The 26,457-nt window shown below is 40.9% G+C and overlaps 1 protein-coding gene across 4 annotated transcripts in view; it reads left to right on the forward strand.

Moving 5' to 3' along the window:
* LOC139697582 (uncharacterized) overlaps positions 1–26,457 on the forward strand; it is a 525,492-nt gene that overhangs the window by 400,818 nt on the left and 98,217 nt on the right. The window contains exon 1 of one of the 4 annotated variants that reach the window (XM_071596351.1): positions 14,431–14,538. The exons of the other annotated variants lie outside the window; for them this stretch is intronic. The gene's annotated coding sequence lies outside the window, so the exon portion shown is untranslated. Of the gene's footprint in view, positions 1–14,430; positions 14,539–26,457 lie in introns of those variants that run through there. 4 annotated transcript variants of the gene reach the window in all.

Below are 26,457 nucleotides of genomic sequence, written 5' to 3' on the forward strand. Positions count from 1 at the left end.
TTTCGTCTATCAATAACTAGAGTGGGGTCGACACACGATTAGTGTGGGATTGCTTTGTTCGATTGGTTGTTTTGAAGCGGACATGCGAGTAGCCGATTAATCAAAGTATGCAAACGGTTTGCATATAATCTTCTGAAATTTCTGATTATTTCGCAATGATATGAGTGATTTATTAATATCCAGAAATAGATATTAAAAATTTGACTTTGTAACTAATTTTGTTTCTTTCTCTCTACATAGTAACAGTTGATGAAATCGGGATGGAGCTTCAGGTTAACCCTTAAGGTATTTGCTTTAAAAGACACGGAGGAAGTTTAATTTTCGATGACATAGTATGACGCACGAATACAAAAGGATATACATAAAATAAAGTCAATAAATCAAATATATTCAAATAGCACCTCACCTGTACAACACATAAAAACGATACCTTACAGTAGCCAATTACTGGATATACCTGTTTGCATTGAACTTCAATCGCCCTAGCAGAATTAAACTCCTCAAGCGAGGAGTAAAACATTGGGTCATTAACGGAGATTAAAAAATGCGCTCCATACTAATAATACTGTACATAATTCAGCAGTCAAGTGAAATCACAAAATAAATAAAATGGAAAGGATCTGCGCCCGTACATAAACGATATCAAATGATGAGCCTGGTTCCAAAGAAATCCAAATTTGAATTATGATTTAAAATATAGATTGGATTATCTTGTTAAAAAGACAAGTTTCTCATCATAGCTCAAATTTTTTTCTCAGTTATCTGGTACATTCCGGTAAAAGATTAAATTACTTTGGCCCCATCAAGCCATCTGGTGAACTGAGTTGTATCAGGATTCGGCAACACGTAAGATAATTTTCTTTCGGATTCAATTCGCGCCGGCTTGCCATTTGGCCGTGGGTTTTGGGCATAATTTTCCGGCTACGAAGAAGAACCGCAGTGCGCGTCATGGCGTCGTCAGTCACTCCCCTCGAGTCACGGATGATGAGATTAAGCTAGATATCGTCGCCATCCGGCGATGGTATCTCGCTGTTGTGTCGAGGCGAGGCGAGGGAAAGGGGGGCGCGTGCAAGCTGTAGTCTCACAATTAAAACCCCCGCCGTCGCCATCCGCGGGGGAGAAGGGGAGGCTGTTGGTCCCATGGCTCGTAATGCTCACACAACCCCTCCCCCTCACGTTCCGCTTACGTCATCGCCGGAGGGTGGCTGGTGTGGTCGATTGGCCTTGCAAGGGTTGGGAGGTGGTGCGTGAGGTCGAGGGGTTGTCGGAGGGCGAAGCTTGTGGGGGGGATAGGGGTTGGGGAAAGCTTGCGGGGAAGGGGTGTGCGGGGCGTTCGGAGGAGGAGGTGGATGGGAGACGCTGGGGTGTGACCCCGACCTATTTCGCCGTTGCCGCTCCATTCAATTCACTCGCCTATGTGCCCGAGGCCGTGCACCTTAACACACATACTCACTCGTTGCTTCGGCCCGAGTGGTTCAATCCCACCCCTTGTCTGCTTACACCCTGCCTGCCCGTGTCAGTTATTCCCTCTCGTTTCGGTGGCGTTAATTCCCGTCGTCCGATTTAGTTTCCTGAATTATCAACTCGCAATATACGTATCATAAGATCTGGAGTATCCCTATGATGCGCCATCCTAGTGTACTTTATACTTTATGACGCAGTTTTATGAGGCCCACCGATATTCATGCGTAGAAGTTAAAAGCTGGAATTTTTCAGTTTCGCGTAAAATTCTCCAGCGAGTTTTTCATTGATTTTGACGTAATAAGGCAATGCAAGTTGCATAATATGAACAAATCTCGTAAAAAATCATTTCATACGTTGACTGTTAAAGTTTCAACTCTTCTCCATAAAATTTTCCATAATCTTATGATTATTCGGCCATTAGTATTTCACTTTGAGTAGAAGGAATGTTGCTTAGAATATTTATTAAAATCCATCTCCTTTGATTTAAATTAGTTTAATGGAATTGTTTTGCATGCTAGATAATTTAATTAGGTTTGAAAAAGGGAATTATATATCTATTATTGCATTTTGAATTTTAACTCGAGTGAAAATGGGTATCTGTAAAGGGAATGCCACATCAGTCAATTTCACCTCAATTCGTATGTGCTCTCCGGTAATGATGAAGAATGGACGTACGATCTTAATTGACTTGCACGTATCTATTTACCCGCACTCCCGAGATATTTTTCAGTCGAAGTGGTTTGATTTGGAAATGTCGCCTCAACATACATGGATGGGGCCCCAAAATTCATTTCCGTCAAATATACTTTTTGATCTTCCGAAGTAGCAATTAATTAAAATGGATGCATTTCTTTTTGACGAAAATTGTGTTGTATCCACATTATTTATTTTAATGTGAATAATAAGTAGCCACATAATGAGACTGCAGTCAAATTATATAGGAATTGTGTATGGAAAATAAACACATCTTCATCACTTTGAAAATGTTCTTCGTGTTTGCAATCCTACAGAAAATGGATGACTTATTCCACTTGATGGTTTGCTTCTGGTTTAAATGAAAATTGTGTAGCAGGGTAACATAATTAGCTTCGTCACTTAATTTTTAAGCCACTTTTTTAGACCACTTTACTCTCCTGAGTGACTGTAATCACGATAGCTGAAATCATGACCCCTCTCCGTGTTTTGGGTAGTGCCATGGAGTTCAATATTAGATATGCTCGACCATTCGGTCATTGGTTTTCTCATTGGTTGGGAGATCATGCTAGCATATAGAAATAGCTTTGTTTATTGAAAGAATCAGAGTTTTTTAATTATTAAATACGTGTAATTCAGTCGTTTTCACTTCTGAAGTTGAAAGTCGAGCGGAAATCTTTACACACCAGCCTAGAGAATTGAAAGGCTTGTCCGGCGCACAGAGGCAATCGAATTTATTACCATTCTTATTTGTTTGCTTTTCTGCGCGCCGTAAATTCGGATAGACGTTAAAACTTTCGAATAAGATTGGGATCGCTAACTGATGAATTCCAGAGATATTTTGTTCTTCGGTCATTTCAGAGTTGGCTAAAATCCCTCGTGGCATTCGTTTACTGCGTGTTCCCATATCGCCGATTGTCAATCGGAAGAATGGCCTGTATCTTGTGTTTGGCTCTGCGGGTGAGGTTCAAGGTGACTCGTTGCCCCTTGGGACTCGGGCACCAACTCCTCCATTCAAAAATGTTCCTCTTTCCGGCTCCCCCCCTTATCCGTACACGGCTAACCTGTTCTTAGTAAAAATGACCCCCGCACTACTATATCTCAGTCCCTCCCCCCTCTTTCTCCACCTCATGCAGGCCTTCCACCCAACCACCTTCCTACCGTAAGGCTGCCTTTCTCAGAAAGTCCAAGCGCGGAGAAATTGCGAGCTCCCACCAAACCATTCACTTATTCATCGAATCCGATTGAGGTGCGTTTTATACCTGCTGGGATTGCCTCTTTTCATAAGTCCGCCTCACCGCCCACCAGCACCCTATCGCCACGCCATTCCCTTCCCCCCGCCACCCGTGTCCCCTCCCCCGCCTATACATCCGGATTTCAAATCTCATATCCTACGGTCCGCTTCTTTTCTGAATTATTAACCGATGGGGCCGTCCCTTCACCCGCCTCTCTTTTCCTCTTCGGCTGCCCTCTCCTCCGCCTCTTTACCCCTCAATTTCATTCTTTTTGTTTTCGACGCGCTTTTTGGCATTCTACCCCCCCTCTCTATCTCTCGCCATCCCTCTGCTCGTACACGGCCCTTGTTTCCCATCCCCCTGTTACATATTAATATGTCGCGACCATAATTAAATTCGGAGGCTTCGTATTCGACTAGCGTTACCATCAGTATTTTAGACTTCGCAATATGGGCGCTTTTATATATGGTATACATGGTGGTAATTGTAAGTCCCTTTTGGCTTGTCGCTGTAGTAAAATTTTAACCCAGTACTTGAATGCAATTAAGGACAAGGTCATGCCTTTGAATTCAGTGTAATCCACGTAATGATGCTTGGTAATTCCGCAGAAGCTTAATATCCAGCGAAACACGTTTGATATTTAATATCCAGAAACTCTTCCAGTGATATGAGATGATTTAGTTGAGCGAGTCTATGTACGTACCTTAAGGTAGAAGTATCTGCTTGAAGACAATCATGAAAGGAATAGGAGTAGAAAGCTTTGTCAAAGCGGTGGAATTCGTGAGCTCAGTTTCACCATTTTGCGCCGGAGGAACATTTTCTGCTTTGGAATTCATAAGGTGATCAATTGGTAAGTATCGAAAATAGTCGAAAATAATTTTCAGTCGTGCGTGTGTCATGTCTGTACCTACCATTTTATAATACGCATGAACATTTACAAACTTTTATCGGAATAAAATATAGCCGATATCGAAAGGCGCTTCAAGTGGACCTGCTAAGTCGAGCGCTCCCACCGTAGAGAGGGTTAAAGGGGGGGATAAGTTATTAAACGAACTTGGCGGTGTTGGATCAGATCCGCTAGATTTGTGAGGGATCGCTGCGGCAGGGAATTGCGTTCGACGAGATTGTGGGAGAGACTGGGATGGGATTTTCGTGTTAGAGAGCCGGCGAGAGGGTGAGACTTCGGAAAGGCACATGGCCATGGAGTTTACTTCGGACACCGTCATCGGGACTCCACGCTGAATCGACTGGTTAGATCCCACAAGATAGAACGGCAGGAATAGACTCCACGGTGAAAGATTTAAATATAATCCTTCCTCCCCAAGGTTAATTACTCGGAAAATTGTAATCCAAAATCTTCATTTCCATTGCATACCATTGCGTTTCCGAACACTGCTCGTGCAACCCAATATTAACCGGTGAAGGAAGTCAATTATCCTGAAACTGCTAACCGCACAACATGGCTGCTCAAATAATGTGTACTTACTATAGACTCCCACCGTGGAAAATATATATGGCGAAGATGTCTTTATCGTCACAAATATTTTGCCGAAATTTTATTTACCATGGTACAATGAAGGTTCCTTGTGTGAACTCTTTATACAGTTTTCGTATTTTTTATTTATTCAAAATTTTTAATCCTGTTCCTTAATACATTGACTACATGAAGGAATAGAACTTTACTGTTTTAGCCTTTACTAAATGAAGGAATAGAGCTGTATCGTTTGGTAGCTTTTATCCATCCAAAACCTAACTGTTATATTACCAATGGTAAAAATAATCCGAAAACCTATATCATTCCTTAAGACTTTTGCCCACTCTCTCAATTGATGAGTACGCAATAATGTATAAATTATATGCAGTTCAATGAAATAATTTCAGAGTTTAAAAATCATTCGCCTCACTGGCTAATGCACTCGGCCCGACATCGAGGGATCCGGGTTCGTATCCCGGTCATGCCGAATGATTTTTATGTTCTGAAATTGTTATATTGTAATGCATATTAGCGGATGACATCGTCAAAAGTTACCGCTGCGGTATCTCACGCAGTTTCTTGGAATTTATATGCACTTCGTCAAGTTCTACGACGTCATTAAGATAGAGTTCCTTTGACTTTCTTGTTATAATGTCATAATTGGATATGTAAGGTGAACTGGTTCGTTCCGGAGTCTTGATCTAAATTAAAATATTTAATCATATTATTGTTTATTCCTACTGAAGAAAAGCGTAGAAAGGGATTTGGGCAAGTATGGAAGAATGCTTCGGAAGAGAAAACGTACAACAAATCTATTATTGAAAATAAATTCCCCAAAACAAGTTCCAGAGTCCCGTCACATTAATCTGGTAGATTAATGTGACGGTCGTCTTACATGAAAAGTGGGACATTTTCATAGAGTCGCGGCATGAACCGTACGCGCTTTTGATTGATTCCGCGGAGAAGGTGAGGTGCGAGGCAGCGTTATTAGATAGACGTTGCATCTGAAGTTCTCCCTGCGCCCTGCAATGCTGCCTTTCCTGAATACCACGCTGCTAATATTTCATTTCCACACCAAGCCCCGCCCCTTGATTCCCCCGAGCCAGTCTCATGAACTCTCGCAACCTTAACCGGCTCCTACCTTATGAGAAACAGTGAAAAAGAATCTTTTATATTTTTCCCTACCTGTGTATCGATTTCTTCTTCCAGCATTCTCTGTGTACCCCCGCTTTCCCCTTTTCTCTTTCCCTCGCCGTCTCTCACCCCATCTTCCACTTCCTAAACCTCCCCCACCATCCCTCGCCTACCTTCACTCCTCCCCCCCCAGCCCGATCGGGAGTGAGACATTTTTCCCACGTGCACACAAAATCTTATCAGAGCTCCTTCATCGATATCTGCGTAGTTTTTTTTTAAAGTCAAGGAATATATAATATAATCATCATGAGCAGGGTAATGTATCCCTGAAATGTGTAAATGTACATTTTATTATACGTACGTATGGGGTGTGTACATATTCTTACATTTATTCTCTTTGAAATAATATATGCGTAGTTATTAATTCATGACCCGTATTACTGAGAACTCTCCCTCATCTTCCGTCCCTTTCGTTTGCGTCGTTAGCATTACTTCTGGTCAACCCTCTTTCCGTCCTAATTCCCCCGCTTCCACGCACCCTCTTTCTTCTATTCTATTTTCCCTTCAACCTCGTGATATTCATACTGGGGAGGGTCGCCTGCCCCTCCCATATCCTTCGTTCTCCCGCCTCTCGGTTTTCGTGTTGTGTTGATGGGCGTTGATCTTTCTCCATTTCTCTCTCCCCATCCCTTTTTTTCTCGTGCTCTCCCTCTCTCACCCTCTTTCTCCCTCTCCCACCCTCTTTCTCCCTCTCCCACCCTCTTTCTCCCTCTCCCACCCTCTTTCTCCCTCTCCCACCCTCTTTCTCCCTCTCCCACCCTCTTTCTCCCTCTCCCACCCTCTTTCTCCCTCTTCCACCCTCTTTCTCCCTCTCCTACCCTCTTTCTCCCTCTCCTACCCTCTTTCTCCCTATCCCACCCTCTTTCTCCCTATCCCACCCTCTTTCTCCCTCTCCCGCCCTCTTTCTCCCTCTCCCGCCCTCTTTCTCCCTCTCCCGCCCTCTTTCTCCCTCTCCCGCCCTCTTTCTCCCTCTTCCACCCTCTTTCTCCCCCTCTTTTAAATTGCATTTCGTGACACCAGGCTTGGGCGCGATTGAATGTTCCCTGGCCCCCGCCTCCCCCCTCACGGACTCACGCAACGTTTGGCTCCCTCAAGGTCACTCCCGAGTTGTGAGTTGTAAGTACCTACACTTTCCACAGTGAATTGAAGTTCCAAAATTGAGGTTCCCTTAATTGCCAGTGCATTATTTGTGAGTAATTATTCCTCGACGAAGATACACGAAACTTGATAGGTTTGTCGACGAGTGTAAGTTTATGGAGATAATAGATGGCGATGGGAAAGGTCGATGGAGGTAAGATATGTTGAAGGGTTTGCGAGCACCATCTCTTATATTACAACCAATCCGTAACAAAGGTATGACAAAGCTTTCTTTGTTAAATATTCCAAAAAATATAAGTTTAATTATCAATGTGTAGAAGTGTACATAAATTTCAGAGATGCATTACTCGTGGGAAAATATTAATGTTAAATGCGTGCACAGTGTTGTCCCGATTTATAAATTCCATAAGCGTTACATGGTGAAATCCAGCTGGCAAAAAAGTGCCCATTAAAAACTGAGAATGGCAATAAATTAACTTATTGTATAATCTATTTTTTTATTGTGGTATTCAATGTTAAATCCTTACTTCAACTACTTTCATTTTTAAATTTATTGCAAATCTGCATGGGCATATCACAATACCTACATGCACGCATGGAAGCAGGACCTATCGTTGCTAATGTAGACCTTGGTCTCTATTATCTGTCGATACAGGGATATCAGATATATTAATGAATATCGAAAATAAATTAAATTTTGCTGAAGTTAAGGGACTGGTTTGAATAGTTTTAATAACTATGTTCAGGATCAAAAGAGGTCACAGTGTTATTTAGTACGCGCCATATTGAAAAGAAAAGGTGGAGGTTAAGTGACGCCTCGCAACTGAAGCCAGGCCGACAGGTCTTTAGAAACGTCATCTTGTCGGTCTCATAACAGAGCGTGAGATTCGTGCCAGGTGCTATAGTGAGTTGCTTTGAGCAATCTAGGTTTTGTTAATTTTATGTCGTAAGCATGGCAACTCCTACGCCGATTCCATCTATTCGAGTCAGTTTGACTTCGCGTATGTGTGACAAAAGGGCGTCTGTTAAAATATTTCCAATTTATCCTCACAAGAATGAGGCTTTCGTGACTTTATGAAAGAAGGAAACTTTTCGCGCGTTGGACCCTAGGCACCAGCTTTTTCACTCAAGGGCACCTTTATGCCTTTATGAATCCGCTCTTTTATGTCATGATGTCGAAATTTGTCACCCTTGCTCGTGTTACGACATTGAAAAAAAGCCACTTCACACTCGGGGCTCTATAGAATAACGCCATGTTTTGGAGTATTTTATGTTTGCAACTTGAAATTAATCTCTAGTTTTGATAGTTCCCTTTTCCGTATTGACTTTGCTCAGGAATATTTTATTGGTTCTTCTTCTAAACTCTTAGCAGCGATTGACTGTTTACTCGTAGTAGTACACAGACATAACCGCGGGGAACGGTATGAAACGCAAGAATAACCACTGGAATCAACATTGGGGAGTTAGAAAAAGTAGGGGACCTTCCCACAAACGGCAGAAGGACGAGGGCAAGAAAAATAAGCAGCAGGACGTACATAGTGGTGTAAAATGGAAACTCGTACTAAACCTGGACACTAGCTGATAAGTACTTCATCCGTCCGTTTGTTATCCATTTGATCGTGTCTACTTATACTTAATATCCAGGAGGCCGCTGCAAGGTCCAGTTGGGGGGCTTGTTAGATTGTTAGAGCACCAATCATACTGAACAAATATAAGTTAATTCATGCATATTAATGTATATTAGTTCCTTTACACAAAGGCTCCAAGCCAAATGAACACGTACATACCAATAAATATCATGCAACGATGGGTGGATTTGATTAAATTTTTAAAGTTTGGTTTTTAAATAAAAATATTCGGGTGCCTTGATTCGATTTTGTTAAATTAGTGTATCGTGCGAGGGCCAGCTATCCTGAGTAGTGAAATTTGTCCTAGACGGTATCTGTCTCTCTTATTTTGTGCCGAGGGTCGAATCTACCTGTATAATTTGGGGCCGTGATAATAACCTCAATGTCGCTAAATGTTTACGCTATGATCGGCCAATATATTTCTCTCCTGGCTTACGTCGTGGGACCTTTACTTTATACTTCTCTCGTGCTTCTCACAAATCCGTTGGCGTTTAAAGGAGTGCCTAACCCATTTGGCTCTTTTCATGGATTGGCGGGTGCTCTTATATGACAAATTTTCCTTCTACCCCCTCGTTTCGCACCTATCATGTCTATGAAGTACATTATCCACCTTCGCCACAAAGTTTAGAAGATTAATAGAGCACCACACTCCACGCGAGTGCTCTCTTGTACTATTTGTTTGTTTGTGAAAACATTTATTTAGAATTTGAAACCGTGAATCAGGGATAATGTGGATGTATGAATGAGATATCTATGCTGGTGTTTTCAGATACTGTAAACGGATCCAGACACAAATTACGAAAAACTCATAAATTATGTTTCAATAGGAAGAGATCATTCGAATATCTACGAGTACCATATGAACTAGACGGATTGTACCGATCAAGAGAAACAAAGAACTTGTAACAGGTCGTCCGGAAATCCTGAAGGAATTACTGAATTTGAATTACTTTCGAGGGATTATGCAAGGCCGTCGCATAAATTACATTAAGTTTATGGTATTGCATGACCTCATTCTCAGAATCATCACGAAACTCTTTGATGCAACTACTGCAAAGTGTAAAAACGATTGGGTCACGTGAAGGAAACATTTTTGTATCGAATTAATGGGGTGGTTTTTGCACCGGCGTTACACACGAGTGTTTTGGCAGATTTTACATAATTAGGCCGACGTTGACTTAGGTGCTACCTAGAGGATAACCACCTCGGGAAGAGTACTCTTCCCATTGATAGGGCATTCAAAGTAAAATTATGGCCACTCAGATGTATAAACATCTAATGGCGAAACCAATAGATTTGATTCCTCTCAGTACTTCCGACCAACCCCCCGCAAGACCACCTAAATATTTATAATCAGAAATTGGTGCACGGGTGAAAACGAGTTTTTTTCTTTTTTCTTGAGATTGATGGACTAAGCATTACCACAGTACATTCCAAATATATACACAACCTTTAAGACGAACAGGATATCATTAGTTGGTAATCTCTTTATAATGCATTGCTATATACTAAAAAAAATTCGCAAAGAGTTATCATGAAATTGATGGTTCGAGGCTCTACTTTATGAAAACTCATGATCACTGATATCATGTTTGTTACGTTATCTCCATAAGTGATTCTATGGTCGTTCTATGGAGAATTCTTTTCGTACGCAATAATAAATTACGTCTTGCTCCTCTTTGCCACTCGTCCTCGACTGCCTCCATTTAACACAACGTAAACCGGATTCACAGAACGTGAAAATCACTAGAGATTAATCTCACTTGGGAAGTCGAGGGCTAATATTTATTTCACATACCCTGTGCTCTCGGAGTTTTGTGCCAAACTTCGGTTGCTTGTCAGTTTGCTCATTAGAGCACAAATAGAGGATTGGAATTTAGACCCAAGGGATGATGTAGCTGTATCTGGGCCCATAACTGAGTTTCAAGACTGGGAGACTGAGCACATGGAATCATGACGGAGATTGGCGTGATTCTATTTAATTCTGGGGCACAAAATCTTATTTCCAGCATTTGTTTATCCTAATATCACATTGCAGAGTATTCATTTGTTTGAGAGCTCTGAATGTTATTTTTACATTTGGCACTTAATGGAAAGATGTCTTGCTTAATTTAATTGCACGTATGTTTAATAATTTTTCTCGAATGCCTCACATTCATTGCGTGTCTATTTTTATTGTAACTATTATTTTGAGCACTATTTAACAAATATTTTGCAATAGAATTTTTCATAATGCACATCCTTTCCATCTGGCGATGTCTTAAGCTGACTGCCAGTGCATTGTTTGTGCTTTGTCATTTCGAGAGCGTGACTTTTCCGATCGTGAGGTTGCTTGCTTCTAGTCTTCTCAAAGTCCAATTTCACAACATCGTCAGTCATTGTGTTGAAATGTCGGACACAGACTGGATTTCACGCTTTCTCATGACCTCAGTAATCCCGTCGACATCTTTTTGCTCCGACTGACCTTCGTGTGACTGCGTGAAATATGCCGTTTGAAATCGATCCGTCTTCATTAGGTTTCACCTTGATGACCGTGGGAATTGCGGGCCGCACGTCCGAAACTTATGAGCTGTCATCGTCCAACAAAGTAGGTCTCTAAAATAAACGTTCATTTGATAGACGAGGCGTTTGCGCACCTGTAGTCGGATCAATATTTCATGTTTTTCTTCGGATACCCTCCCCCAGGGGGAAAATATCCGGGGTAAACTGCAAATTTATTTGCAGTGCACTCAAGGGGGAGGCTACACTTTTTGTATCCACGGGAATAAAAGTTTTGAGCTCTCCACGTCCAATGCCTTGATTAATACTGAGTAATTGAAATAAATTAAATTTTTCGCTTTTCACGAATGGAAAGCATCGATGCATAGAACATAAATGTATAAATGTAATTTAATATTTATGTGGGTTCAATTTAATAGGAAACATCTCAATGCTTATAATACATTTAATTTGAAATACCACAGAAGTATGCTAGCCTCTATCATTGTGAAGAGTAGTCTTCTGTCAACATTAGTTAACAAATATAAATAACTATTTTACGGATGTAGATACCTGAATATTGAAGTGATGGTAATATAAATACCAAGATAATAGAAAGTATACCTTAGATTTAATTATTCGCGTACCGCAACTGTAGCTTAATTCGCGCTACTGAATGTAAATATCCGTGTTGAAAGATTTTCAGATAGATATCAAGTATTTTCACGAATATAAGGCTGAAACCGTAGAGTATATGAGTGTAAATATTATTCACTTGAAGATCCGTAGCAGTAGTGACAAGTATAACGAAAAGAAGCTAAGAGTGATGACACCATTGGAGAAACTAGTTTTGAAGTTCCCTTTAAACTCTTAGAAGGAAAGCAAAGCTATTTCAGAATGGCATTGTGGCTTTATTTATTCCTGACACCCAGGGCTTTATGAGAATGCAACATTGCTTAAATCAGCAAAATAGACCACCTGAATATTTATTTTTAGCATCTCGGGTGAAAACAGATTTTTATTGAATTCAGGGATTAAGCAGTGCCTCGCTTTACTCGAATGTCCGTAAAACCCATTTTGTAATAATCCAATTTATATATATATATATATATATATATATATATATATATATATATATATATATATATATATATAAACAAAGATGTAGATTTTTAGAATATAGAGACACAAAGAAAGGACACTCACAATGTGTTATTTGACGTTTCGACAGTTCCAAATATTTTGTGAACCCTGCCATCATTATTTCCTTCCACAGTATTGTTCATGGTTACAATTGTTTAATGCAATGTATATGAATGTATGTCTATGTAAGTGTGTAACCATAATAAGGAAAGAAAATATGCTGTAACCATAATCTGTAAGCTGACAAAGTGTACAATGTAAACACAAGCAGTGTAACATACTAGACCGAATAAAACTAAATTGAACCATAGCTCAAGTGGTTAAGAGCATCCGCCCGGCAAGTGGAAAGATCCGGTGTTCGAGTTCCGATCAAGGAAATATTTTTACTCTTGTGTTCCGTTCGATTCCGCCTTCCCCTCCCCACCTCTATTTTGTTCGTCCTTCATGTGTGTTCCTATCCCTTTTCCTTTTATCTGTTTCTATATAAATGAGTATTTATTCGCCGTTTGGCGGGATTTCGTGTTTGAATGTGTGTGTGTGTATGTATATATATATATATATATATATATATATATATATATATATATATATATATATATATATATATATATATATATATATATATATAGGTATTACACTAGGTACGGTAGGTTATGGATTCCCACTCCTGGCAAAACACAGCCTGAAATCCTTAATACAATAAGCCCATCTTTAATTACACGTACACTCTGCATACTTTCATTCCGTTGAGCATACGTATCCTATTCCTGCCCCTTCTTTGTTTGCTTAACCTTCTCCCTCTAACACAGTTCCATCTTTCTCCCCCCCCCTTACCTAGCACTTCCTCGTTAGCTTTCCTTGTACTCTAATTCATATTTTAAATCCTTCTCCACTCCCGCATTTCGAAAGCCTCCTCTCAAGGCTTATCATTCAGCTTCAACGACCGACTCATCACAAATGAGAGAAGCAATCGAACCCATAATTAGCATTGAATTCTATTTTTTTCTGATGATCTGTAACTCAGTAGTCAAACTATTGTAGTGAGATCCAAACAATCTTACATTGAATTAAATACGATTCGCTTTTCACGTGGAATGGTATTATATTTTTTCACTAATGGCTAATCTTCCGGCTAAGATAGGTTTTGCCGGGGCGCACTGGCTACACTTCTGACTACACCTCTGGGCCTCACCTAACACGACACGAAGTGATTCCGTATGCTGTAATAAACTTTAATCCTGCAAACGTTCTGACTTTATGATTGATTCATGTAGAAAAAATAACAGAAATATACTGCAACACTAACAATTTTTAACTACTGACTCCTCCGTCGCTTTTTAGACACAAAACATCATCGGTAAACATCTTGTAAGTTTTAGATGTAAGAATTATTACAATCTGACATTTCTTTTACGAACGATCATATGAACTCCAGCTTTAATAAATAAACTGACTTTCCTATCGCATCTACGTCATTTCCATCTCATGTACTCGTGGGATAAAGCAAAGAATCCATCTCACCAGCTTGTCGTAGCCTCTACCATTATTGCATGGATTCCACATAAAATATTGTTGCGTTCAAAGAACGATGATACGTCAAAATTCCAGTAAATAACAATGGATTAATGTCCACTACGTCGACTATGTACCACTATGTTGAGACCTATTTTATGATCACTCACCCAGTTTGTCTTATTTCACCGATAGCTCGCTTAAAAATACCTCCAAACAAACAACATACCCTTCTGTAAACACTCCAAAAGTTTGATAAAATTTGGAAACACTTAATTTGAGCTTGGTTGTAAGTCGGAAGGACTAGGGTATAAAGATGTGAACTATTCTGGGAGTAAAATGAGCCAGCGCAAGAATGAATGGTCTTCATTGTCAAACGTCGCAGTATTCGTTTAAATACCCCTTATTATTCGGCGCCTAGGCAGTAATAGGTAATTTTTGCGTTTTCAGGGACACCCCTTCAATTCAACTCCTTGTCTGGCCTCACCTAGACCCAAGGACCGCTAACCCTCCAACGTACAGTCGTCTTTCTCCGCAGGGCCGCTTACATTGCGGTTTACGCGTGGTTCGTTGCCCCGTGGATACGCGAGTTACGGACTTCCATTCCCCAGCTGTCGAGGTACTGTCTCCCCTGGAATTGCTGCCCCGGGGCTTAATTAATGGGCCGTCTATCAGAGAGGGACGACAGCGTACTTGCATCACGTGCTCCGGTCTGGCATGGGAGACGCAAAGCCGACGTGCAATAAATCATGACGGACAATTACGACTCATTTATATTCAGCATTTTCCCCCGCTGCACACAGCATCCCTGACGGACTTGCGGATATCTTAATCTCCGCGCTCGTCGTGGTATGTGCATCCCCCTTTCCGAATTGTGATTTTGCCACCCATCATTTGCAACCCATCAAGGTCCCCTAATTTCTTCGCTTTCGTTTCAGTGTGTGCGGCTTTGTATCTATCGTAATGGCGTCACAGGGATTTTTATTTTTCCTGAGCCAATGAGGACAAGGAGGATGGAATGAAAGTAATCGGAGCGGGGTTAAGTAACGATCAAAGAACGGAGGGGAATGTTGTTCGGTGGGAGGAGTAACAAAAGTGAGTGAGGTACATGGAGTGTAGGCTACGACAGAAACCACTTATAGAAACCTCTTAGAATAGTGACCTATGGCTTCATTCAAAATTGACCTTTAGCCTCTCTCCCCTTTGTGCGACAAGATGACGCCACGCTTTACCGGAATGCCGGTATTGCACAGGAAGTTTTTATTTCTTGATTATTATAAGCAGTAATCTGAGAATTTTACCAACGAAATTATATGTCTGAAAAATTGTAATCAGCCATATCATGATATATTTTCACATACAACAATTTTTTTCCATTTAGGGATTTGAGGTTTTCAGGGGGGTATCAGCATGTGAGGTATGAGCGTCGGGTTAGCTTTTTTACGCATAGATTTTTCCCTGTGAAAAGCATTTTACAGTCTATTGATATGACGATGTTGTTCGACGGAGTTGTATTCATCACCGCCTAGGAATAAGCGCTCTCGCATTTCGGGTCAAATTGGCGAGAAAATCGGATGAATATCTTAAACATCACCAATTATTCACGTATTATCGTGCTCAATTTTTTGCTACTAATTTATTGAAGAAATCCTTGTATTTTGGTCTGTATCATGCTATAAAAGCAAATGTAGACCATAAAGTAGAGCATAATTTGTATCCCTACTTTTTTGCAACTAACATTGTACTTGATGTACATGAAATATGACTAATGCTTCCTTTCCGAGTCTTACTTTGGGGACCACTTTTAACTTTTCCTAAAAGAGTAAATGATGCGTTATTTGGATGTGACTTTAACCAATTCAAAAACATTTTTGGGCTCGTTTTTCTCAGTTTTTAGGTTTCTCTCCTAACGAAATCAATTACAACTTGGTATAAACGCTTGCATTGACTCCATTAAAAAGAAATACTTACATAAGATGAAGAATAAGTCTGGCCAATTGCGGTTAATATATATCGTTATTAATTAGTTCTGGAGACGTGTGATTAAATGGAGGTTGGGCCAAAAAATGAATTGAAGTGAAGAAAAAAGTTTCTGAAAGCTGCCGTTTACTATCAGATGCGTAGTGGTTACCATTTCGGCCGTTCTCAACTACCCAGTGGGCTCCCCGTAGTTGATCTCCTAGCCGGTTCATTCTGGTCTAAAAGTATCGGAATGGCTTCGGAGGCGTGTTGAGCCTACTACAAGACGTAGGGAAGGGACCAGCAGCAGTTCACGGGAAGGTTGTAGTAGATCCCCCTCCCCTACTTGCCCGTATATCAACGTGGGACATCAGTGACCCCTCTCTCCACCCCCTTCCCATGTCCTATAATTCCCTCCCTCCCATTTCGTCCCCCGCGCCGGCCCTCCGGACCCTCCACATCCATCTCTTCGTCTTGTCCCCTCAGGCTCCCTCGGGAGAACTCGAGTGTGTTCTCAGGCATTCGGGACGACGTCGTCGGTGGAAATGGAGACGGTGTGTGCGGAGAGAGAGGCAGACGGATGAAGAGATAGAGATGGAGTTGGGTATGAGGTTGAAATCGGGGAGCTAAATGCGGAGAGGATCGGGGGTGTTGGGATACCTCTACATCATACCCTTGGATTTGCCTCGAGGGCGTTTGGTGGAAGGTGTTAGAGCATCAGCCTTTGATTATGTAATTGTGGGTAAATATGAACGTTTCGTAAAAGGTGGCAATAAGGGATTGCTGTTAACAGTGATTAGGTGCTTGGATCTTAGGTTTGTTGCGTCGGTGTGTTGTGGAAGGAAGGAACGAGTTTTTAAATTTCTCCGTTGGCGTCTTGTCTCTCATCTTCTTGTCTTGTTTCGGTTTGATCTTATTTCTCTTATTTTTAGATATATATACACATATATATATACTTATTTTTATATTGTATTTGTAAGTATATATATGTATATATATATATATATATATATATATATATATATGTATATATATGTATAAATATATGCACACACGTATGTGTGTCATAAATATATATGTACATGTATATCTGTAAATTACTCTCAAATGTGTTTCTACTTCGACGAGCATACCGCAGAAGATTCTTCTTCGTTTGACGATTAAATTTTCGAAGATAGAATTGACCATCGTAATAAAAATACGAAGATGATTTGGATTAATCTAGGCCTAGGAAACAAAAACTTCTATTGTGCTATACGGTGACAAACACAATTTTGGTGCTTGTATCAGACAGTTAGATGGAGAGTAGCATGTAGATGTCGAATATTGAATCAAAAAATATCCGCTGTCGATACCTCTCTTGCGAAGCCGAGGAAGGGAAGCACAATACAAAAACCTTGCTAATACATGAATCCTTACAGTACATACCTGTACATGTATATATATATATATATATATATATATATATATATATCCGAATGCAGATATATATATATATATATATATATATATATATATATATTTATGTATATATATATATATATATATATATATCGGCATTCAATATTCAAAGCACATTGCGCTGTGACATTTCCAAAGTCATAAACTACATATGAGATCTGTTAGTGGGCATTTGAGAAACTGTGACGAAAAGGACGATGTGCAACATCCCGATGGATCTAGTACCCAGAATGAGCGCGCTTGTGTGTATTTAAGTGAAAAAAGTGGACGCCCGACCATCCCACTCTCGTCGAGATATAGGCACGTGTATATCTTAGCCAGCCCACCTTCCAATCTCCTCACGACTGCAGATGGCCGAGGGGTGTTTTGGAGGGATGCGAAAAAGGGTTCGTTCCAGGCTGCTTTGCATCTGCACGGTCCCATGCCTTCTTAAGCGCTTTGCCTGGTGTTTAAAAGCACATCCCCCGTCTCGTCCACACCCTTCCCGTATCCCTCGACGGGATGGGTCCACGCTCTCTCTCTTTCTATCTACCTCTCCACCTCTACTCTCCCTCTGGCCTGCCCCAAGGCAAACAATGGATCTGGCTGTTGCTCGGGGAGATGCGTAGCGGGAATGGCATGGCGGATGGATTGATCCTCGCTGGGGTATTCGTTGGAATGAGGCGAGTTTTCGGGGCAGTGGGAGGTTGGGGAGCTTGTTTGCGGCAGATCTCTTATCTCCCCGGGCTTCGCACCCCCGCTCCCACCACCCATCCTTCCCCGCACACCTCTTTGGAGAGGAGGCGAGTGGTGGCGTGTCCGCCCCCATACCCTCGCTTCCCTTCGGCATCCCAGCCCACTCCCGACTTCCAGCACGCCTCTACCGCCCTGCCGTCTCATCTATTTTGCCCCGTATGCCCACCTCGCAGTGCGACACCGGGGACCCGGGTGGGGTAGGGCGCGATATCAAATGCTATTGTGTGCCAACTGGAAAAAAACGTCCTCATTTCTGAAATTAAAAATCGTGCAGTATTTTCGTTTGCGGAATGGCCTGGTTGTAAAATTGAAATTCCCCTTGAATTTAAACGGAATTGCAAGCCCATATCCGTGACTCGGTTCCATAGGGACCGATGTTTTTTTCTCTCTGGTGATAACATGAGCTTATGTTATAAGCACAAACATTCTTGTTTCAAAATGACGAAGGTATGTGGACAATGTTAATGGATAGAACGACATAATATAGAGCATTTTATGTGGTCCAAACTCGCAAAAAAATTTACGGGTGCTGCATCAATTTTCTTAAACGTATCAAATTTCCATTTGGCTCTTCAGATATGCATCGTCCATGTGCCACTAATTACACTCCTGTAACGATGACGCCAGTCATGAAATCTCTTGACGTGCACCAGTTGTGGATTTGCATAGAAACCTAATACAAGAGTGACACCTTCCCTCGTTTTCAAATGCGCATTCATGATGTTTTTTTTGTTTAATATTAGGTATGAATTGGAGCGTGGTGAAGTTTTCGTTTTCATTTTCATACATGGGTCTTTGATAAACGAAAACATCGGAGAATCACACTGCAGTGCAAAAACGTAGAGAATATTATTTCATTTCCTTGTATCTTAAAATGCAAACATTCTGCGGGAAAAACCTTAGTACCCGTCAGTCTCTCGATGGTTTGATAATGTGCGTGAACATCTAGCCAACATCCCCAAAGGGTGTGTGGGAACGATGGTGTGATAGGCACTTCCGAAGTGCTTTGGAAATTACTTTGTTCGCCGAAGTCGAAGAGTGGGGTGTTGCAAAGGTGCCTCACCGAGTGATCGGTGGTGGAAAAGTGAGTGGCACAGCGTTTATTGATTAGCTGTTTCTAGTGGCGTGTAATATATGAAATTCTCTCGGTTACTAATCCAAATGACCGCGATTGTGTTGACTCGCCGCTTCTCAAACGCCGAAAAGAATTTCGCATCCGTGTTTTTCGAGGATGAAAAATTGAGCTCGGAAGGTAAGTGGGAAGGTGAGTAAGCCGATTCTAACTTCTGAAAAGCTGCTGGTTTACTCCGAGGGATGGAAGAAGTAAAACAAAATCCTTATCTAAGTTGAGCTAAGCTTGAGAAGAGTTTTTAAGGTCACCACAACGGACACCCACCGCTGATATCCAGGATGACGTAGTCGTCTGGCTCCCTGATTTCCCTGGAAACGATTTCTCCATCTCTGATATATTGTGCCACATATATAGACATGCTTGTCATATCGGTACTGAGGAGAGTGACAACTATCAACTCATTTGTCCATCGTCGAAAGTGAGAGTTGTTTTTGTAGGTGTATGTAAGCGACAGTTGCTGGATTCACCTTGCCAACTAGGTATACTAAGATGCGTCTTAGCCGAGTGAGTAAAGTTTGTTTCTGTGGGCTGGAAGTATCCAGTTTCAATTCTAATTGATGCTACCGGACACCTCCACTCTCCATCCAGCAGACTTTTCTGGGCGCCATCTCTTCCATGGAAAGACCAAGTCGCAAGGGAACTGGTCTTCAATACCATCCCCATCCATCTATCAAACCAACCTTCGAGTTGATGATGGTGGGGATATATCCAATTTAGTACGGGGATACCTTAGTGGATTGAATGCCGAAAATTGAAAAATTGGTAGCTAAGACCCCTTTCAGTTTTATGTTTCATCGCCGGATTGAATTTCAGGGAATTATTATATGTGTAAATAAATTGCTAAGGATATAGATAAATACGTATGAAGAAGGAAGCTGACGGCAGGGGCGATTCGAAGTGTAGACGTTACCGTATTGGCTTTAATATTAAGCGTATCTATGTGGTCATTGGTGGAATTGGAAAGGCGTGGGTAAAGGTTTTAAAGATTTGAAAATGTTGAAGAATTTAGCCAAAATTTGGATGGAGAGGGAGACCAACAATGAAGGTTTCAGCATGGTCGGAGAACAGAGGAAGAACCAAGTTAAATCCGAGGAAAATAGAAAAAATAGTGGGGTAAATAATGGAGGTAATGGTATGTTAGAAGCCATGATAGAGGGAAGACTCTTGGGTAATATGTGGGGTAGAGGAATTTAGAGAATAGGTTTTAAGGTGGAATACGAGAAGTTCAAAAAACTGAAGTAGCGCGTAGTATTGGACAAACTATGTAGTATCTTCACCCGTAGCGTATGCGTAGTAGTTTCCACGGATGTTCAAAGCATGCCTTAATACGGGTGGATTACTGATGATGATGACTTCACTTTTGTGATCTTATCGTGTGATTGATTTTGGATGTTTTAAAAATATATGTGGTTCCAGTTGAATTCATATCACAGGAATGCAGTTTGAATAATCGAGAGGGGTCATTTTGTTCAGGAGTTAAATATCCAAAATATTGCCTCGACTCAAACGAGCACCTTTCAGGCACCATTCAATCTTGTTAACCGGTAGCACACAAGTGTAATTATAAATTATATATGTTTGAAAAAAATGTCAGCTTTAATTCCATTATAGCGTACTTATCATAAATGGATGAACAAAAAATATTAATAATTCCTTTATGTAGTACATGGATCGTCAGTTTAGTTCATCTTATTTACTTCGTACTGATAGCATACTGCCATCCAAACAGATTAAGGGCATTCAATGACGAATTTCCTGTCACAACATGTGTTATACACGAGTTCAGAATCAGCATGGCGGGAACACCTTAAATTTAACCTTAGTAATAGGTGTTGTTGAAAAACGTATCAGTGAAATTATACTTTTTTTAACTATGGATGTGACTTTTTTTTACTTTTCTCATTGCTTTAATGTCAAGAAACTGTATTAACCTACGCTCAAAACAAGGGCCTCAGAACTTGCGGATGCGGTTAATATGTCATTTGAGCTCTTACGCATGGACCTTTTTCGTTGAAAATTGAGCCAGAATTAAAGTTTTTGGCTACAAAAAAGTTACCTATTTATTGTCGGAAGATGTTCCTGGTCGCTTTTCATGTACCTGTACGTGTTGATCTCTCTGCGTAAATGTTAGTGGTTGTTTGAAATCCCCTTCCACCTGTTTGGCCACTAGACCGAGCCATGTGATTTTATCATGTTCCCCTCATTGATTTATTAAATTACCTTCTCTTTTATCTTACGCAACCTCGCGTGCTCTTACAACCTTAAATAATGCGTAATCACAAATGCATATTCACGTCGTTCACTATTTCCCTCCACCACCATTACAGCTTCCAATTACACGTTGAACACATCGGTCTTTCTCAAAAGTTAGCCAAGCCACTGAATCAAAGGGAACCACCAACAGACTCGTAAATCATCACACTACGCATTCACGCCCCGAGTTCACATGTATAACTTTTTCTCTCTTTCTCCCTCCACTCTCCCTCGGTATGGGTGGAAAAAATATCCCCCCTCTTCCCTTCCCTCCCTTGTTTACTTTTTTTTCTTTGGAAGCGCCCTCTCGCGTATTCCTCCCTTCGGCTCGGCAGCGCGGACGTCCGCACCGGCTCCCCGTGCCTACATGCACCAACCCATTCCCCGCCCTCCACTCCTTGCCCCCTTCCATTTACAATGTTCCATTCAGACCCCTATCTCCCCCGGAGATCTTAAAATGAGCTGACAAGGAAGATCTCCGCCAGTCTTCCGAGAAGGGGCAGGGGGTATGAGATGAGGGATAAGGAGGGGTTGGTGTTGGCGGGGATTCTAAGGGTATACGGTGTGGGATGGATGTATCGCGCGCACGCGCACAGACGCACACTATATGTGTGTGTATATATATCTATATATATGTATGTGTGTGTGTGTGTGTATATATATATACATATATATATATATATATATATATATATATATATATATATATATATATATATATATATATATATATATATATATATATATATATATATATATATATAATACACATCTACATACACACGCACACAAAGGTGCAGAGATTCCTCACGTTCCAATCTGTCTCTCTCTTCCCACTCCTTCAGTCTCCTTTACCTACCCTCATTCTCTCTCGATGCCCCCCCTCCGTCCCTCATCTCAGCCATTCCCGATTCCTCATTCCACGCCCTATCTTTCCATCAACCTCACGCAGGTCTCTCGTCGGCGGGAGAGGTTGGATAGCATCTTCTGTATCCCCTTGACGAGGAAAATGTACTCCTCTCATGTAGGCGGCGCCATATTACTTCGGGTGAGGATGATGCGGTCGTTGGGGTCCCATGTGTGTTCTGCATGGTTTCTAAGGTGTACGAACGGGTGTGCGTGAAGCATCACGGTGAAGGGAAGGTATATGAGGCACCATGGCGGGCGTCGTCGTGCGATGCATGTGAAAAGGGGTAGGTATTTTTACAACATTGAAAATAAATGAGAAGTTTCCATAAAAATATGGATTGTCAAATATGGACAAATACACTTCTTCGGACTCCAGTTTGAGTTGACGTGCCCCGTATTATAGGAAACAGTGCACAAATTAGTACTTAATACTAAAGAATATTGTAGATGTCTCTACCCGATGTGTACTGCCTTGAAGTATTGGAACTGTGTTCTAATGATTCCTAGAGCTATTCTGGCCCGGACGACATCAGTAGCAGCAGCAGAACAGAATAGGACCGATCCAGTCAGAATAGGGACTGGGAATGTTTGGAAAATGTTTAGGGGTATATTCTGATGAGAGAGGAGATATATGTAGATATTTTAGGTCTTTGCGAGGTGAAATTAGGGTAACGAAGATTATTGGAGATTTACTCAGCGGAGGGGAAGAGAGTCGGCAAGGGGCGTCAGAAATATTGAACTAAGAGGCTGTAAGAAATCTAGTAAACCTAGGGTATGCGATTAATAGAAAATTGTTACTGGCAAAAGCTGAAACAACGCACTTGATAATTGCTCAGATCTTCATGCCACCAAGCAAGCACAGGGAAGAAGAATTCGACTGAATATAAGATAAATTAGTGGAAACCGGGTCGTGATAGGAGATTGGAATATGATGATAGGGGGAAGAAGATATGCTAGTGAGGTAGGGACTACAGTTTAAAAACAAGGAACGACAACAGAGAGAAAGGAATAGAGTTTTGGACGAGACTGGGTTTAACCATAGCGAACCATTGGTTTAAGCACCACAATGGGCAAATATATGCAAGAAAATTGTTCTGGAATTCAGAAAGATATCAAATAGAGTATATTATGATTAGTGATAGGCTAAAGGACAACGTGATAAATTCGCACTGCTTCCCGGTTGCGGATTCAGATAATGGTTTAGTAAATATGAAGTGTAAAATTAGATTCAAGAAGATAAGAGAGGGAAGACGTTAGGGCTATTGAATAAAGAAGCGGTAGCCTGTAGGAAAATGAAGGAGTGCCAGCAGGGTGCAGAGAAAATGAGAGTCTGGATAGTAGATAGATAGATAGATAGTGGTCTTTATTTGGGCGAAATTGAGACCAAATGGTCCCTTCTTAGTAGATAGGTAATGTACGGTAAGATGAGGAATATGGAAACACATCATTAAAGTTATGTTAAAAGTTTCAAACGAAACTAAAATAATAGGAAAAGGGCAAGGAAATGGTTTAGTGTAGGGATGATTAGGGTAAATAACGAGTAAAAAAATGGAATAATGTAAATATGAATTCAGAAGAAGATAGGACGAAGAAATAAGTAAACAGAAGTGGACAATTGATAATGCGAAAGAATGATGTTTGAAAGACGCAGTAGGAGGACATTGTTGAAGATAAATATGAAAATGGAAGGTTGAAATTGGTGCATTGTTAATGAAGGCGAAATCCCCGGCAGGAAATTAAAACGGAAAATCCCGGAGCACTATAAAGGATGAATCAAAAAATTATTAATTGAACGAGAGAAGATTCAAAAGGGATGGAAAGAATACGCAGGGTTCATAAGGTAAATAAGTTCAGGCATAGAAAGAGGGAATGCTGTAGATGGATATAGCTAAGGTCCTGGAATCATTGATGTCGAGATAGTAAGAGAATTGAAATCAAAGCAGCGATAGGAGTCATCCGCAATCTTTGCATGTCACGAGAGTGCTCAGGTGCGGATAAATATTCGGGATTAGAAGTTATAGGGCGAGGGATCCCCTAACTACCTATGCCTTATGCAAGTATAAAGAATAATTTGAGGTAATAGTGAAAAAAGCAAGGGAAGAACTGGAGATAGCAATAAAATGCGGTGGAGTATTCATAACATCAGTTAGGTTTGCAGTCAATCATATGTTAGTTTTCAAGTCATTCAAGGGGTTGCATGCTTTCGACATCAGCATAAATACTCCGCAGTCGGCCAAAAGTGTGTGACAGGGGGTACTAGCCCCATGTGGGAAAGGTAAGGGAGAAAATGTTTTTTAAAGGGTCAGGAAAAGGGGAAAAACATACGTTACAGTTGCACTTCAGAGCTGAAGTCGGTACAATTGGTATGGGCAAAGAAATAATGTAAACTAAACAAAGTTTATGAAGTTTTCGAGAAAGAGGAAAGAAAACATAGTATTAAAATATGAGCTCATTAAATAAAGTTGGGGAAGCAGTTTACCTGAGTGTTTTGAATCAAATGAAAATAGCCTGTGAAATAATACACTGTTTACGTACATTGGAAGCATCTTTGACTAAGATTTGCGTTTGGCAAAAAGGGGAGGGGAGAGTTGATGACAGGGATGTTGAGTAAGGATGTTAAGAAAAGGCTCGTTAAATTTTTGATGTGGAGTGTAGTTATGTATAGCCCAGAAACATGATTATTGAAGCAGGATGATAGACGTAGGTAGGAGGTTTTTAAAATATGGGTATGGAACAGGTGAAGTGATCCGAAAGGAAAACGAATGAGAAGGTGCTAGATATGGTGGGGGCGGAAAGGGGATTGTGTAGATAGGGGAATGGATAGGATTAGGCTTGTTGAATGGAATCAAGTGAGGAAGGAAGTAGGCGGGATTGAAGGTTTTATTGTAGTTTCGGATGCCATGTTTTGTTTCGTTAGGAGAGGCATGGGAGTGTAAAAAACCAGCCTAGAACCCAATACTAATAGTAATTGTATATGTATTATGATACCAAATAAAATATTTTCCCATTGTGATATCACTATCTCTTTCTGATGTTAGGGAGTAATCACTGTCACTAAATTTGAAAAGCAAGTACGTTATTTATTGAAATAAAAGGCAAAATGATAAAATATCAAATTGGCTAGGCATCGCCATCAATTCGATAATTATTTTAAGGATCTTGAGTAATTTACTTTTAGTTAGTTTAAAAATATGTAGCTACACACACATGAATTATTCTATAATTTAACATGATATAAATAATAAGACGTAACATATTTAAGTATGATCAGGTATTAATGGCTCAAGTATCCTATCAACAAGCAATTCAACGTATTGAGATACGTTTAGAAGGTAAATTTGTAAGTATATTGCAGCATAACTGTGTTTAATTGGTAAATTATATCTAATGTCTAAGTGTTGAAATATTTTAACAATTTAGGTCCCCTTTCAATAGAATTATGTTCACTTCTTGATATAAGAGAAAGGCATTTATCACTCCTGCCAGATATTTTTCGAGAACAGACCGAGGAATAATCGAGGTTAAATAATATTGCAATGGAAGCAAGATGTCTGGGCTACAGTCCAGAAGCATGAAGCGTATGTCCACAGGAACACGTCACGGAAATGGATACGGCTAAACTAAATCAAAATATACTAAGATAATTGTATGAACTTTTAACCCGTTTTAAACTTGAGGATCTGCTGCCTAGCAAAAGGAGCACCACTGTCACCCAGTAAATTCTTCATTTTAAGAAAAAAATTACGATTCATCGAGAAGGACGTGGGATTCAAAGAGAGAGAGGGGGGGAGTTAGGGCGTGTGGGGTTTGAAGGGGGTAAATATTCCTGGAGGACGTTGGATGTGTACGCGGTGTCGAAGAGGGAAATCGAAATTCATTCGCCGCTCCCTTCGATATGTGCGAGTGCCAGAAACAGACGCGGAATCGTTTTTCCCCGGGATACGTTCGGGAATGGTCCTCCTTTCTCGTTCGCATCCCCCCTTCTTTGCTTCTTCTCTGTCCCTCCCCTCCGGCTTCCCTCGGACACCCCTCCTCTCACCTCCCACCCCCGTCCCTCCCACTCGAGTTCACTCCCAATTTCCTCCCCTT

Source organism: Hetaerina americana, unplaced genomic scaffold (assembly GCF_022747635.1).
Source record: "Hetaerina americana unplaced genomic scaffold, ioHetAmer1.1.p SCAF_8, whole genome shotgun sequence".
NCBI classification, from domain to species: Eukaryota; Metazoa; Arthropoda; class Insecta; order Odonata; family Calopterygidae; genus Hetaerina; species Hetaerina americana.